The following is a 13923-nucleotide window of genomic DNA, read 5'->3' on the forward strand; positions in this document are numbered from 1 at the left end:
GTTTTCGTGGTCCCTTCCGCCTGCCGATTACAAAATACAACTAAACAGTCGAGTATCCGGTACGCACAGCCGCCTAGAAAGATCAGATGTGTTCCCGTTCTAAAGGCATTTACCGTTCTTCTCCCCGTTGTCACTTCGTGCAGACAGGGCCCATAGCACTTCCAGATATAGTACGGCACGGTTAAAACAATAAAGACGAAACAGGTAGGAGCGGTGGGTCGAAGGTTCCTTGCCACGAGGACATGGCAGGCGTCTAGTGGTGATAGCGCTGCTTTGCGACTCCATTTGTCAGAATTAGACGCCGACGCGAACCTCGTCTGCCTTGGATTCGGATGTTTTTTCTCCTTCCTTTTAGTCTTGGTTGACCGACTCTGAACTGAGACATGCTCGCTTGGTCTCTCGGTATCTCGACTCCTGCTAGCGGCAGAAGTTGCTTGCACCCTGCTTTTTGTGGAAACTGTTGTTCCAGAAAAGCTTGTCTCACATCATACACTAGTAGACAGCGAAGCCAATGGCGAGTATTAAACAGTTTTGCTTGGCTGCGTATATGGTACAGGGTAGAAGAGGCGATCATTGTTTTAAACTAAGGAACAACTGCTTTGAATGGAATCGATTGGGGTGCTCACGGATTATGAAGAAAGGTAACAAAAATACCGAATTATATTAGCCAGCTATACTATCCAAAGATAGTTCCTTGTTGTATATCTTTAGCTAGTTCACTGTATAGACCAGCTCGAATACGGCCCCGTCGTTACAAAAGATAATGGCTAATACACGTCGTCACTTCTGCATGTTCGCCGTGTAGATCACCAATGGCCTGTTTTACTGTCATACCTCTAGCCCGCTTTGTCCTGCTGCTGTACGCAACGTGTCTAGCCTGAAGCCAATATAAAGATTACTTTTGGACGATACGAGTAGTGTGCCGCTGCTGCTGCTAGCGTAATGGAGGAGACAGGCGACAAACGGCACCATAATAGTTCCTTGGCGTCATAAGCAGTGGGTCGAGCTTTCAGGTTTTTTTTTTTCTGCCTAAAATGTTTCATTGGATGCGCATTTTAGGAATATTCGACGTGACAGCCTTGATATTACGTCATTTCTCGCTTTTAACCACGGGTACTTTCCGTGTAACAGTAAACGTAAAGCTGGACTATGTGATAATTACCACACTGAATAAATTACCAGCTGGCGGAATCAAGCTAAAACGCCTAAACGAAACCTAAAATACTCTAGGCCTATAACGAAATCAGCAGTGATTGATTCATCATTGCTGATTTTTAGGTAATCTTCCAACGATCCAAAAAATCATTTGCTCTCCAGCGAGCAGAACCTGTACTGAATATTATTACTAAATTTATAATACAAACCGACAAAACTGAAGCTATACCAAAACAGAAATGATATGTGGCTAGCCCAACGACTACCCTCTGTGCGTTTAGACCTGACTGGCATAATGTTACCTTTATAGAGGTTAGTTTCCACGCATACAATAACACAGTAGCCCTAATCAAAAGCCAATGCAGCCATATATAGGACTAAGAGGCAGCGGTAGCTCAGATTTTTATACATACGCGGAACAAAGCAATTACGATCCCACGTAAAGCGAAATAATCCTCTTTGTTCTAACAAACTTGTAAACATTTTATTTTACATATAATAGTTAGCTTTCTAATTATACGTAGCATTAAATATAGCCAAGATAAAGGAAATTATGCTTCTATAATAAACGGGGTGTTTATGTTACGATACTAATGGTAACTGAACAAGTAAAAGCAATAATTGTTTGTTTGATAGGGAGGCTCGATTGATTGATTATATCTGACATATCATCTTTTTGCAGCGGAACATTGTTGAGTGCATTCATTACTTCTAACTTCTGATTTCATCGTCACTGTTAATACTGAGATTCACTCCGATCTTATTTCAACGTAACGCGCGCAACTTGCGGTGTATTGGCAACACTAGAAACTTCCAGAATATCAAGTTCGTGCTCATAACGCCCAGGGTTTTCGTCGGCGCGAGATGAGGTCCATTTGAATGGACATGGTGATGAGGTCACGCCACTGACACGCAGCAGCTCTGCTAGACCCTAAGAAAACTTAAACCCATTAATTTACTTTCGAAACGTATACATCTAGTCAAGCGGATAATTAATAACTCATATATGCAAACTACGTGTACGCCATAATGAAATTGAGCGCACTCCAGAGATCGTCGTTGAAAAAGCCCGTGGGATTAAGCGATGCCGCTGTTTTACCCCAAATGAAGTATCACCAATCATTTTTCCAATGGAAGTCGCTTGTTAGCTCGCGATAGCGCTTTACTCATTACCTTTGCTTGAAGCTTTGAGGCTAAGATCGTACGCTCTTAATCCCGTAAAAAAACATTGCGATGGCTGTTGTAAGACGCGAAATTCACTACCAGAAAACTATAGGATGATTGTTGACAGGCGATATAATACCTTAAAATAGAAAAAATACTCGCTGATGTTATTTATCAGCATTTAACACTAAACAAACTGCTGTACCACCAACAGCATCCTCGCACTTTCACCTGCATGCCGTATATTTCGTCTGCGTTGACCCCTACCATGTTCTTCGAGAAGACATTACCATCTGGGACTGGTTCTCTTCTGTGCAGATGTAGGTTTCCAGAAACTGGACGTCGTTGCCCACAAACAGTACAGAAATGAGCCTGTAGCCTATACGGATATTCGAAACGGCAGAGGCACATCGAAAATATAGAAAGGTGCACTTCATTTTGGTTTTGCTGAAAAGCAGATGGGCTTATTATTTACGATACGTCATTTATGACACATAATAGCACTAGGTTAGTCGGATCAGCAGCTCTACAAAGCTTCTGGGGGGTGACGATCGATGCCAGATGCAAGCACTGGCACATCCAGATCGGTGACTTGATTCTTAATGTATTTCAAGTGATGGCTGTTCAGTTATTTTTAAATGAACATATTGTCCTGATACATAAATGTTCCCTTATCAAAAAGTGAAACTTCAATTCGATTTGATTCAACGTGATTTTTAGTGGAGCATCATCCCTCAAGACCAACCAGATCTTCCTACGCTGTCGAAATCGAGCGTCTATTTAATGATCGGGTTCGTGATAGCGACTTCAATAACTTTAACGCTCTTCCGAACGCCTACATTATTTAGTCACTTCAGGCGGCCACTGCTGTTATTGCGTACAGCGTTAGTTGTTTCATTTAAAGCACGACATGCCAAGTACAATAACGAACTAATAACAATACCGAAATTAGCGCCAATGAGAAGCGGTCACTATTCGTAATTTGCGAACGGCAAAATACTTGTTAGGCTAAACTAGTCAGCAATTCTCGAAGCGATTCCGCGGCCTTGAAAGATATGTTTCGTAGGAATGATAACACCAATCAATCCTGATTAAGCGGACGCGGGGCTTCCCGCTGAATAGCTTCCGACTGGTTACGAACAGCCTGGCTAACTCCCCAAGGACGTCAGATCTATAAATGTATAGAAACGACTATTTGTTGGCCGCTAAGCGAGGCGACAAACTCGATAGTTTGGATAGTATGCAGCTGAGGTGTTTGGCCTAAGATTTATATAGGCGCATAATTATAGGTGCGATATGCGTGAAAACAAGTCGAGTCATAAATGTATTTACGACAGGACGCTGGTTGCAGCGATGGCAGGGCCGTCCCCCGAATTATATCGCACTCTATAACCAGCTCTCTTCCAGTGGCGTAGAGCTGTAAAAGTTAGCCTGCCATCATCGTAGGCGTTAATTAGGCCACTTGACTAAACACGGATTTGTCGGTTAGCTACGCACAACGACACAGAGTAACAGGTCCACGCTCGTCGGTGCTTAGGCTGCCATCACTCAATCAGCCAGGGCTGAAAGGGCGGTAAGACGTCCACGCTCTAACAGTTGAATTGGCTCTGTCGGTGTAGGCCTTGCTCCGTAATAAGATCTCACCACGTGTACAATGCGCGCCCATATCTACTTATGTACATTTATCTGCTACAGCTGCTATTACTAAACCGGCATAAACCACATACGATGTGTGGAAACAAAACTCGCGTATGAGCTATTCGGTTTCTCGAACGAAGAATGTCTAGCAGACAGACCGGCTCTGGCTCGAATCGCCGTCCCCATGCGATTGGTCTTGCTTGCTCCAGACGATGCCACCGAAACGACGATACAGTCGTAGATACAAGGACAAACTACAGTTTAGCCCACGCTTATATGCGCACACCGAAATGAATACATATCGGGTGCCCCGTAGCCTGATTAGCGGCGCTAGGTTCTGTTGTTGTTGTCGCCGCCTTCCGCCGCATCTCAAAGGCCCAACCGAGTAATGGAATCGTAGCAGTTAACGAGTTGCCACGCGAACGAACGAGCGCGAGCAATCAGTCAGAGTAAAATGCAACGGACTGCATAGAAATGTACACTGAGCTGGTTGCCTTCGCCGTGCGTAACCGTCGCTATATACCGGCTATCGGAGCTAAAGAAGGTTGCAGTTAGAAATGACCACCCATTGTGTCTATAGTGTGTCAATTTTTTTTTCACTTACTATACCTGTTTCTTCTTATCTTTCATCGAAATACTACATTCGTTTATAGGAAAGCGCGGGATAGGGATGCAAAATAAAATATCGGCGCGTGGAAATGCGGCGCTAGAAAAGTGCCTACAGGTGTCCCCTTAATTTTGTCCTTGAATACTTCTCAGTATCTACCATAACTAGGTGAGACGAGATCTTTAGAACTTGGTAGGATCTAGTGGCCATTTGGATGCTTTAGCAGATAGAGTGGGCCGAAACGGAACAATGCCGAACGACGAAAGAAGTGCTGAGACCTACAAATTCGGGTTTTTTTTTCGGCAGCTTTCAACAGCCAACGGCGAGACTATATACAATAGATGGCTTACCGCTAGGGGGGCGCTTTTTGGATAGACGTAGGTCGTGACAGCTTTCAGCAGGAGAGAATAACAGCCAGCAAACCGAAAAAGCGGACACGGGCCGGCTACGATACTGTCGCGTGCTACGTACGGAATGATTAAAACGAGAGAAACTATTGTGGAATATTCAGCTTTAGGACAAAGGGCATAGGCCATCGTCTTAACAAAACATAGAAAAGTAGAAAAAGCCAAAAAAAAATGAGCCTGGCTCGAACGAGGCTGTCAGCCATGCACTCCTAGAAATGGGGACTATCTACTAAACAGCGTGAAAGGTTTGAAGAAAATTGGAACTTTTGCCCCATTTTGCTCAGTTACACATAACCCTTCATCAAGGGGTAATTTTTTTTAATTATTTTGTTGCTATATTATTATTATTGCATGTTTACTTTTTTGGGCGCCATTTTGTTTTTCAACAAAAGTATTCTTCCTCGTCTCCATTTCGTTTGAGCTTGCTAACGATATCTAGCAAAGGAGCAATATATATCCAAGAATAATATCATAGTACTAAACGTTTTTATCCTTAGCCTTATCGCCAATGTTACTATAGCCACTATTGCTATTTGTTTGCTCAACGAAATTGCACAAATGATAATAATATAATCCACAAATAATCCACATTTGTACTTTATCATTCTCTGAGGCTAGTATTTATAGTGCTTGCATTCTGTCAAGGGTAAGCGTCAAACTAACCGATAATTGTTTCATCAGCTGGCCGTTGTAATCGCGCGTTCAATTTTGTTCTTGGGGGCGTCATTGTACGCTGTTGTTCAGCGGAGGTAAAATGACCAAAGAAAAGCTAAAATCTGTCAACAAGTCAAGACAGTCGAAGGCTGGCAATTTTGAGCCCGAGCCATCCGAAACCAAAGCGGAGTTTTCGGCTGTCAACTCAATCTATATCTGATTCTGTTCATAGTTCGTTCTCTGTTAGTTCGTCTAGCGGCTATTATCGCTTAAATCTATCTCACAACATAGCACACGACTGTCACAAACGTGTCGCCTCTTCCAACAGCTGCCTATCGACAATTTAAATCGGCGACAAATACGGGTAGTAGGAAGGCTAGTGCAACAAACGATAAAAGCTGTTTGCTGCAGCTTACAAAGACGAGCCGTATCCTCCTGTTTCCTTTGCGTTTCCTTTTTTTATAGGATAGTTTTTCAATTTCTCGCATTCTTTCTTCTCACGCCAAGCTTCGGTTGATAACTGGCACAAGTGACGCTGGATTTAGAAAGCCATAAGGCGCTCGGAAGTAGTTGGGCTCACTGCATTGCATTGTGATCCTATGCCTTAGTTTGGCGCTTGTGGAACCTATTACGCAGGGCACGTTCTTAGTTGGCCTACTGCTCTTATCTCTTCATCCGACGCTAGCTGGACTAGATTTAGGAGCAGGGTAAATGGGGATTTCTTGCCTATCACTTCTTTGAGCTGCCTACAATTATAGAGCTGGCCGAAACGTGAAAGGCTTTGAGGAAATAGAACGGAACTGACGAAAAGAAATGGGCTACAGTAACGCTGGAGGACAGGGTCGGATTCAACGTGTGAATGAGATTTAGAAAACAGACTGAACGCTGCTTCATTGCTAAAGACTCCTAAAAACTGTCATAGCTCGCTTTGTGGTTTGAAGAGTGGCGACAAGAAATGAGGATATCGGACGTTGCTTTACGGAGAGACGCATCTCAGGTGTAACTAACTGCGGCGCTAGAGCTACAGAAGCATTTAAGATAGCGACGAGAGCCTCGATCAATAGCCAGTCATTGCCGCTGGCAACGGGCGACGACAAGGAACGGCGAGTGTGAGCAAACTAACGGAGCATGGAAGTTTCTTGACTCTCACGGATCCTGCGGCAGTGGACTAGTAGCTCCCCTTTCTAACGCACAAAACATTAGCAATAACGCCACCGGCATTAATGACACAGCCGACAGCAGTGACCTTCGCCTATTTAAGCCCTATTACGAATGAAACGTTCCAGAGATAAACGGAACCAACGTGTGGCAAGAATTATGGTTATTATTATTAAGATGATGGTAGATGCTGCTTGCTGGGTCTAGCTGGGGTACTGATGGTACCGGTTTGGAGATACGATTTAAGTCTACCCCAACCAATCCCTCTCGACCTCCGCTGGCTGCTTAGCTCGCCTGTTCACTTACGCCTCCTGCAATTGTAGTTGTTGTCATCGTCGACGTGTTTTGCCTTCTTTGGCGGCCTCCGAGTTAGCCTCGTAGAATGATAAAAGAAGGCCACCAGTTGAAGCGGTAATAACTATGCGGGGGGGGGGGGCAGGGTGCCGTTGTTGAAACGGTGTTGTTATTATCAGTTTTGCCGTCATCATTAGCAAAGTAACAGCACCCAGAGCGCAAAATTCCAACATTGAGCAGTTAACACAACTGTAGTTGCGGTGAACTCAATGACTTATTGCAAGTGCTTGTATTGACAGTTAAGACTAGTGACAGCAAGTGTGATGGCCGAAAGGATGGCCTTCGAACGGAAATAAGTATGAAGGGTCCTATCAAAAAGATGACCAGCAAAGATGAAAAACTAAGCTGTAGTAGACAACTAGTGAAAAGAATAAGGCTTAACGCAAACAACCGGAATAGGCCTAACAGAAGATAGCTAGATATGCATACAATACGATACTCGCTTAAAACCTTGTCTTATTAACACACATGTTTTGCATATTGATGGGTTCGTCGACGCGAACCAATGATACCCCAAGCTTGATTGCACTAGATTTACGTAACAATGAGTGTATCACAGAGTGCACCGATAAACTTTGGGGTCAATGTCCACAAATTGCCGATCATACACAGACCGTATTCCGCTCAAAAGAACTATTAACTACATGGCTCTATACGATGCCATCTTTTATTCGTGCGAATCCGTCTTGTTACCTTTTAAGTGATCCGCGCCGAATTTAATTAATTTGTGCCATCTTTTATTCGATGTTTTGAAACGGCTCTCCGGTTTCATCTAAAGAATAGGTCTCAACTATCCGACCTTTTTCTTGTATTCCCTCAACGGCCTCAAATCTCTTTCCTTTCAGGTGTTTCCCGAGCTCGGGCAAGGCAAAGGTTATAAAAAGTTTGCTCGGTAGGTTTGAGGTTTACCAGTCCTCCTTGAGTGCATCAAGGTTCTCCTGAGATAATTGCTGACGATTTCGAATTTGCTAGGTATTTTAAGGTCCTTCAGCAGAATCACTGCTGTATAAACTATTCTGACGTGATATGCGTAAGGTGTTCAACTATTCGGAAAACTCCCTGAGAGCGGTTCCACAATCTAGCGTGAGTTGCTCTTAACTTAAATTTTCGTGCGCACTCGCTATAGCCTACCCGCTATAGCTACAAAGTCGTCTTCGAGTCTCTATCGTCCCTCACGAAACGGTCTCTGGAATTCATACCTAATTCGGCACTGGTTTATGGCTCAGCCCTTACGCCCTCTGCGATGCTGCACCATTGACACGTGCATATTTTTACAAAAATTATTTTCGCTTTCTAGGAAAATGGAGTACGATTAAAAGTTGTCCATTGCAAGAGCGCTTACGAAATCGAAGGCAGTTGTCTTTGTGAGTGGCGGCGTGAAAACCTAGGGACACGTGGTGGTGTAGATTCGAATCCAGACGTAGACACGCTTCGTTTAACGCTGAGGGGAACTAGTCGTCTGAAGTAACGTCTAACAGATGTAAAACAAACAAAATAGATTTTGGACAGAAAAACGTTACATTTCTTCAAAGGCCGCACGAAAAAATAAAAGTAATTTTTGTTTATTGCGAGGGAATCATATAAACTAACGACTTTTTGATTGTAATTACCGAGCGTCATTAGCGTTGTTCGCATATTCTCTTTACAGCTTTTCTCGCATCTGTTGCAACCCGTTACCTGCCATGATGCCTTTTAAAAAGTAACGTCTTCCAGATTTTTTCTATCTTTTCATTTGCGGCTACCGTCATCGCGGACCGTAGCGCCTGCTGCGTGCAATCCCCTATGACCATCCCTGTCTAAGACGGGATGGCACTTGGCTACTAATAAAAGCGGTCGGATAACACAGTGGTGCCATGCACACGTTGCTTTCCATGCGATACTCCCACATCGTAGCCACTCGTATTGGTGTTGCTGGTTCTGTTACTGTCATCGCCAGCCGTATCATATAGACAGGGGGACGCAGGGAAAGTCACTCCCACGCATCATCGCAGATAGTCCAACGTTCAGAGGCTGGTGGTGATAGGTAGGGGTTTTGGTAAGTGACCACTTTCTGAGAAAGATGGTAAACCGCAAATTTGTTACTGCCGGCAAACTTGTTGTTTTGCTGGAGTAATCTTTTCCCGAAAAAAAAAACAACGTAAAATGTCGAATGTAAATAAATAAACGAAATATAAAATCTCGTGCTAGCCCAAAAAGTGCACATATGTACAGGTTATGCCTTCCGAAGCTGAATCTGATTGCTCAGTCGGTTTTGTGATCTGCTCGATGTTTCCGCACCCGGCGAGGTATCGAGCGACTGGCGTAGCTTGTCGTATCATTACGAAGCATTTCATGTCGCTTCTTTTTCGTTGTCCACAAGTAGATTACCGACTGCTTATAGACGTCATAAAAATTTTAATTTCCTCTACGATAGCGCGGTGGGTCTGCATCACACAACCGACCTGCGATATGAGTGCGTAATCCGCTACTGGCAAATGAGAAAATCGGCAGCTACTGCCGATCGGCGCTGTAGCATATTGTAGGACATAGAAATACAGTTTGTTTCGCATAACGAAAATAACGTAAAATTGCCTTTCAATATGAAGGCCAATGGATTGCTCGATCATTTATTCGATTTACTAGAATTAATTTTCTAGCAGCAAGACCTTTTCGTTTCCATAGACATTGAACTTCGGAAACGTAGCCAGCAATACTAGACGCCTTCTCAAACTCAGAAGTGTACACTGTCGTCAGAGGGGCAACTTGCAGGGCCAATAATACACTTAAGCCTACATTTGCCTCGAGTGGAGCAATGTCAGCTTTAATCTGCCTGATGTCAGTTTCGACAAGCACAATAGCAATTGGGTGTATCTCTGCCATTGTCGTCTTCACCTTCAATTCGTTTGAAAGGGCTGTGAGTGTCATTGTAGCTTTCTGTGCATCTGGGTACTTCTTCAAGGACACACTCAGATAGTCTTTTCCTACATAGGGTAACGTTTGCTTATTAGCATGTTCTCTAGGGAGCAAATGTTAGAGATTTCCCATCAGAGATAGGTGCAAAGTAGTGTGGTCGAATCACCTTTGCGGGAATGCCAGAGAATGCATGTCAGATTGCGACCATGTTCAGATACCCGTTAATACGGAATACCCGTTTATGGCTAGATTTAGGTGCTCTGAAAGCGCTTCGATGACCTATCGATCACCGATCTCATTCGTGTTAAGCCTGTTTCTTGGTCTGATGAAGTTGGTAACATTCACGTTGGTGGAAATAAACCTGAACGATGCCTCCGTCAATAGATCTTATTAGAATAGATATAGATCAACTTAGTTAGTTCAGTATTTTATGAGTTTAAAGATGAGATGCATATGCCGACCATCACACTCTAAGTGACAATGAACCATAGAAACTTCAAAAATAAGCATTTTTTGCTTCGTCAGATCCTCCGGTTCGAACAGGTAAGATGAATAAAATAAATATAATGGGTAAACCCAGTATCAAACAATATCAATAATAGTATTAAGGACGGTAACAACAACTGTAGTATGCACTTTCTCGTAGAACTACTGAAATTATCCCATACTTACCTTATACCGTCATGGGGCTAAAAGGATACTTAAGTGCCAAGGCTGTTCGATACATTTCGTTGAGTTTTTCCAAGTCCTTCTCTTGCCTGTCGTCGCGGGGAGTCCTGGTCGTTCGACTTAAACGTACCTTGGAAGTGGCACTTTAAACGAAAATGAACCAGAACAACAAAATGATTTTGGCAATAAACCGACTGTTTTTTTGTTTGTCCAAAGTATAAGAAAGTGTCATAATAAAATAAAAATCACTATCCCTTATAACAAAGTCTGTGCTCAAGGATTATTCTTCACGAATTTATGTGTAAATAGTGTTTCCGTCTTGAATAGGGACACACTTTCAAGCATGTCTCACCGTCTGGCAATTCAACTTTAGGAAGTTAGAGTTCGGAAAAGCTATGCGGCGATCGTCCTTACCCAGGAACGCGAACATCGTTTATTAATCGTAATATCGTATCGTAAATAGCAAGTCGAAGGTAATCAACAGTAACAGCATGCCGTGAGAATCAACCACAGAGTACCGTTACTGGTTGCTTCAAGGCGCTCGTTAGTGACGGGATTCGTGTAGCTCCCGCTTCTCTGATCAAACAAAATCATATCACCTACCCAAATCTGTCGACTACGTGATGTTGTCCGACTCTTTACATATTAGGCATTTCAATTTCTGTTGCGCTGAAAAAATACATCAGTGATCCGATTAACGATAAATAGCGCCGACGTCAAATGACGTTGAGACTATGGTGTGTCCTCCTCGATCAAGCCAGGTCGATCACTTAATACCTCATCGAATACATCGAAACATACATCAGTTTTTGAAACGTGCAATTTGGCTAGCGCGGATAGTTTCGAAATGACCGGAAAAGTTGGGAGTTCTGCTGCTGGTCGCTTTTTTGAAACTTCCAGCGATCGGCCTCGTTGGTCTTGTTGAGAACGGCCAGAAGCGGCAGATGAATAGAGCCGTACTACGACAAAGGATTCCAAGAACCTGTAGAGCCGGAGGTAAAATAACGGTAAAATATAACCTGCGGCTTATTGTTCGTGTTATACGATCATGCCAGCGGTGCTCATCATGTAAAACCGCTATGGCGCCATCATTTTCTTGAGCCTTAATCATATCTGGCCTCTTGTTGTGCACTGCTCAACGAGACAGGTCTCGCCAACGTGGGTGCACCTGGCGCGGCATGATGCCAAGTTTATCATCCATTTATTTGCTAAACAACACAGCGTAAAGTACGACTTCACAAACAAACAGATAACCAAAATTCTAGCCATAGAATATATGTCGAAGCGTAGAAAAGGCGTAGAGAGGCACAGCGGCTGAAGGGGCAGCCGTGGAGCTGACTATCGTAATTCCGTCGTCAGTGGCGTCCGTAACAGTAACCACGCATGTGAGTGAGAGGTTCTCGGCCTCCAACGCTTTGAAGTAGGACGAAACGAGAAAAAAGGAAGCCAAGGTGGGTAGGGTAAAAGGAGGCTTGAGGGGCGTAAGTTGGAAGAACTCTGGGCATGTGAAGTTCTTGTCTACAAACCGCCTCAGGGGATGGTCGAGAGAGGTGAGATAGATAGCACGCCCGCGGCCCACTATGTAGTGAAGCGAGCTGTTGGTAGGTTACGCTAGGAGCGAATCTAAAAAAGACCTTATCGTGAAAATAAGAAACTTTGGTGCAATAGCGACGACCGCCAGCTGCTAAGCCGTAAGTAGCGACATTATATAGACACATCGTGTATTGTTAGAAAGTAATGCAGGAAATCTCTACCTCGGGCGGAAACTATTTAGGAAGCACAGTCTGACTATGATGATATGGGAAAGAAAGTATAACAAGCAAGTGCGCGGATTAGTCTCTAAAGCCTCATTCAAAACAACTCGCGGCAGTTGCTAAGGGTTAAATGATTAGGAATGTAACCGCAAAATCGAGCATTTAACCTTGGCAGGTTTCCGAATGAAGACTTCGTCGCCATGCACATATGGATAACAATTTTCCCGTTTTAAGGAACCCGATCAGACGTATAACAGAGATGAATATCGGAAGGACAGGATCGGACGGGAATTCATCACTTATGCAAAGCCTTGCCCTAGCTCCAGCCGAATCGATAGCAGCAGCGTATCTGGTCGCTCAGTCAGCAGCCACTACTTCGAGGCGTCGATCCTAGACGAGGGCCGACGGCAAGGTGCCATAGGTTATGCTACAACGCGGTGAAAGGATGATCTAAAAAAAGCATACAGAAAATAGAATAATAAGAAAGTTCGGGGAACAGAGCGCCTGAGACACACAAGAGTACGCTGCGGGAAACTTAGCCACCGTTACCTGACCATCGTCATCGCAAAGGAAAATGCGGGACGTCTGAAACAGGTTGTCTAAAAGGTGCTGTTACGGAGGCTTCTGTTGTCAACTGCCGCAGTTCGGACATAACGGCTAGAAACTTAAACTTAAGGACAGGTGAAATATACCTGAGAACTAAAGATGTCACAGAGTACCAGGGCCATGGAATGATAGAAAAGTTGTACTTATTGACTAGATAAGTGGTCTTCATAAGTTCGTGTTTAGTGTGTATATGTACATGAGAAAAACGCTCTTTTTTAGCCTTTTGAGCGACAGTTAGTGGCCTTGCATTATTATTTCTGAATGAATTTATATGTTAAATTAGACGTATTTACTAATAGCTATATTAGTTTCCCTATACAGGCGTACAAGGATTCCTTAAGTTACATATACAAAAATCCGCGCAGTCAATTCGAGTCGATAAAGGGCTGGTGGTAAAACAGTTCTACACTGCTTAGGCCAGTGAATATACACACATATACCTGTTATGTGAACCTAAATTCAGTGTCTATTAGAATTTTCTAAGCAAACTACAAACAGCAGTTAAACTTTGATCTGGGTGACTTTGGTGCGTCCTTTCGACGAAAATTTATGTGAAGCAAGGCATGGCTGAATCGGCATTCTGCTTTTGTTCAATTCAAGCTCTGTGAACCGAAGAGCTCCAAAGAAGGCACTCTCTAGAAAAAATGGTGGCTGAAAAAGAGACAGAAAAAAAGGAGAAACGGCCGAGTCCATTGGAGGAACTAAGCTTAGGGGCTGCCTTACGTTTTTCAGTGAATGACTTTGTGCTTTTAACACAACGGCTCCGTCCACTGGCGGCCAAAGCAGCCGGTCGAAACGACAAAAAGCGGGCACATGAAAAAGCAGAATCGACGTCGGCTTAAACCCAAAAAAGCATCATTTTGTA

The 13923-nt window shown here is 43.6% G+C and overlaps 2 protein-coding genes across 5 annotated transcripts in view; one reads left to right on the forward strand and one right to left on the reverse strand.

The window, feature by feature from the left end:
- Positions 1–13923, forward strand: part of LOC111249875 (uncharacterized) — a 59311-nt gene that overhangs the window by 32620 nt on the left and 12768 nt on the right. The gene's annotated exons all lie outside the window — the stretch shown is intronic.
- LOC147756121 (uncharacterized) overlaps positions 1–13923 on the reverse strand; it is a 56559-nt gene that overhangs the window by 10333 nt on the left and 32303 nt on the right. For all 3 annotated transcript variants that reach the window (XR_015326091.1, XR_015326090.1, XR_015326092.1), the window contains one exon: positions 10702–10841. The gene's annotated coding sequence lies outside the window, so the exon portion shown is untranslated. The remainder of the gene's footprint in view (positions 1–10701; positions 10842–13923) is intronic.

This window comes from Varroa destructor, unplaced genomic scaffold (genome assembly GCF_002443255.2).
Source record: "Varroa destructor unplaced genomic scaffold, Vdes_3.0 BEIS01000004.1, whole genome shotgun sequence".
In the NCBI taxonomy this organism is placed as follows: Eukaryota; Metazoa; Arthropoda; class Arachnida; order Mesostigmata; family Varroidae; genus Varroa; species Varroa destructor.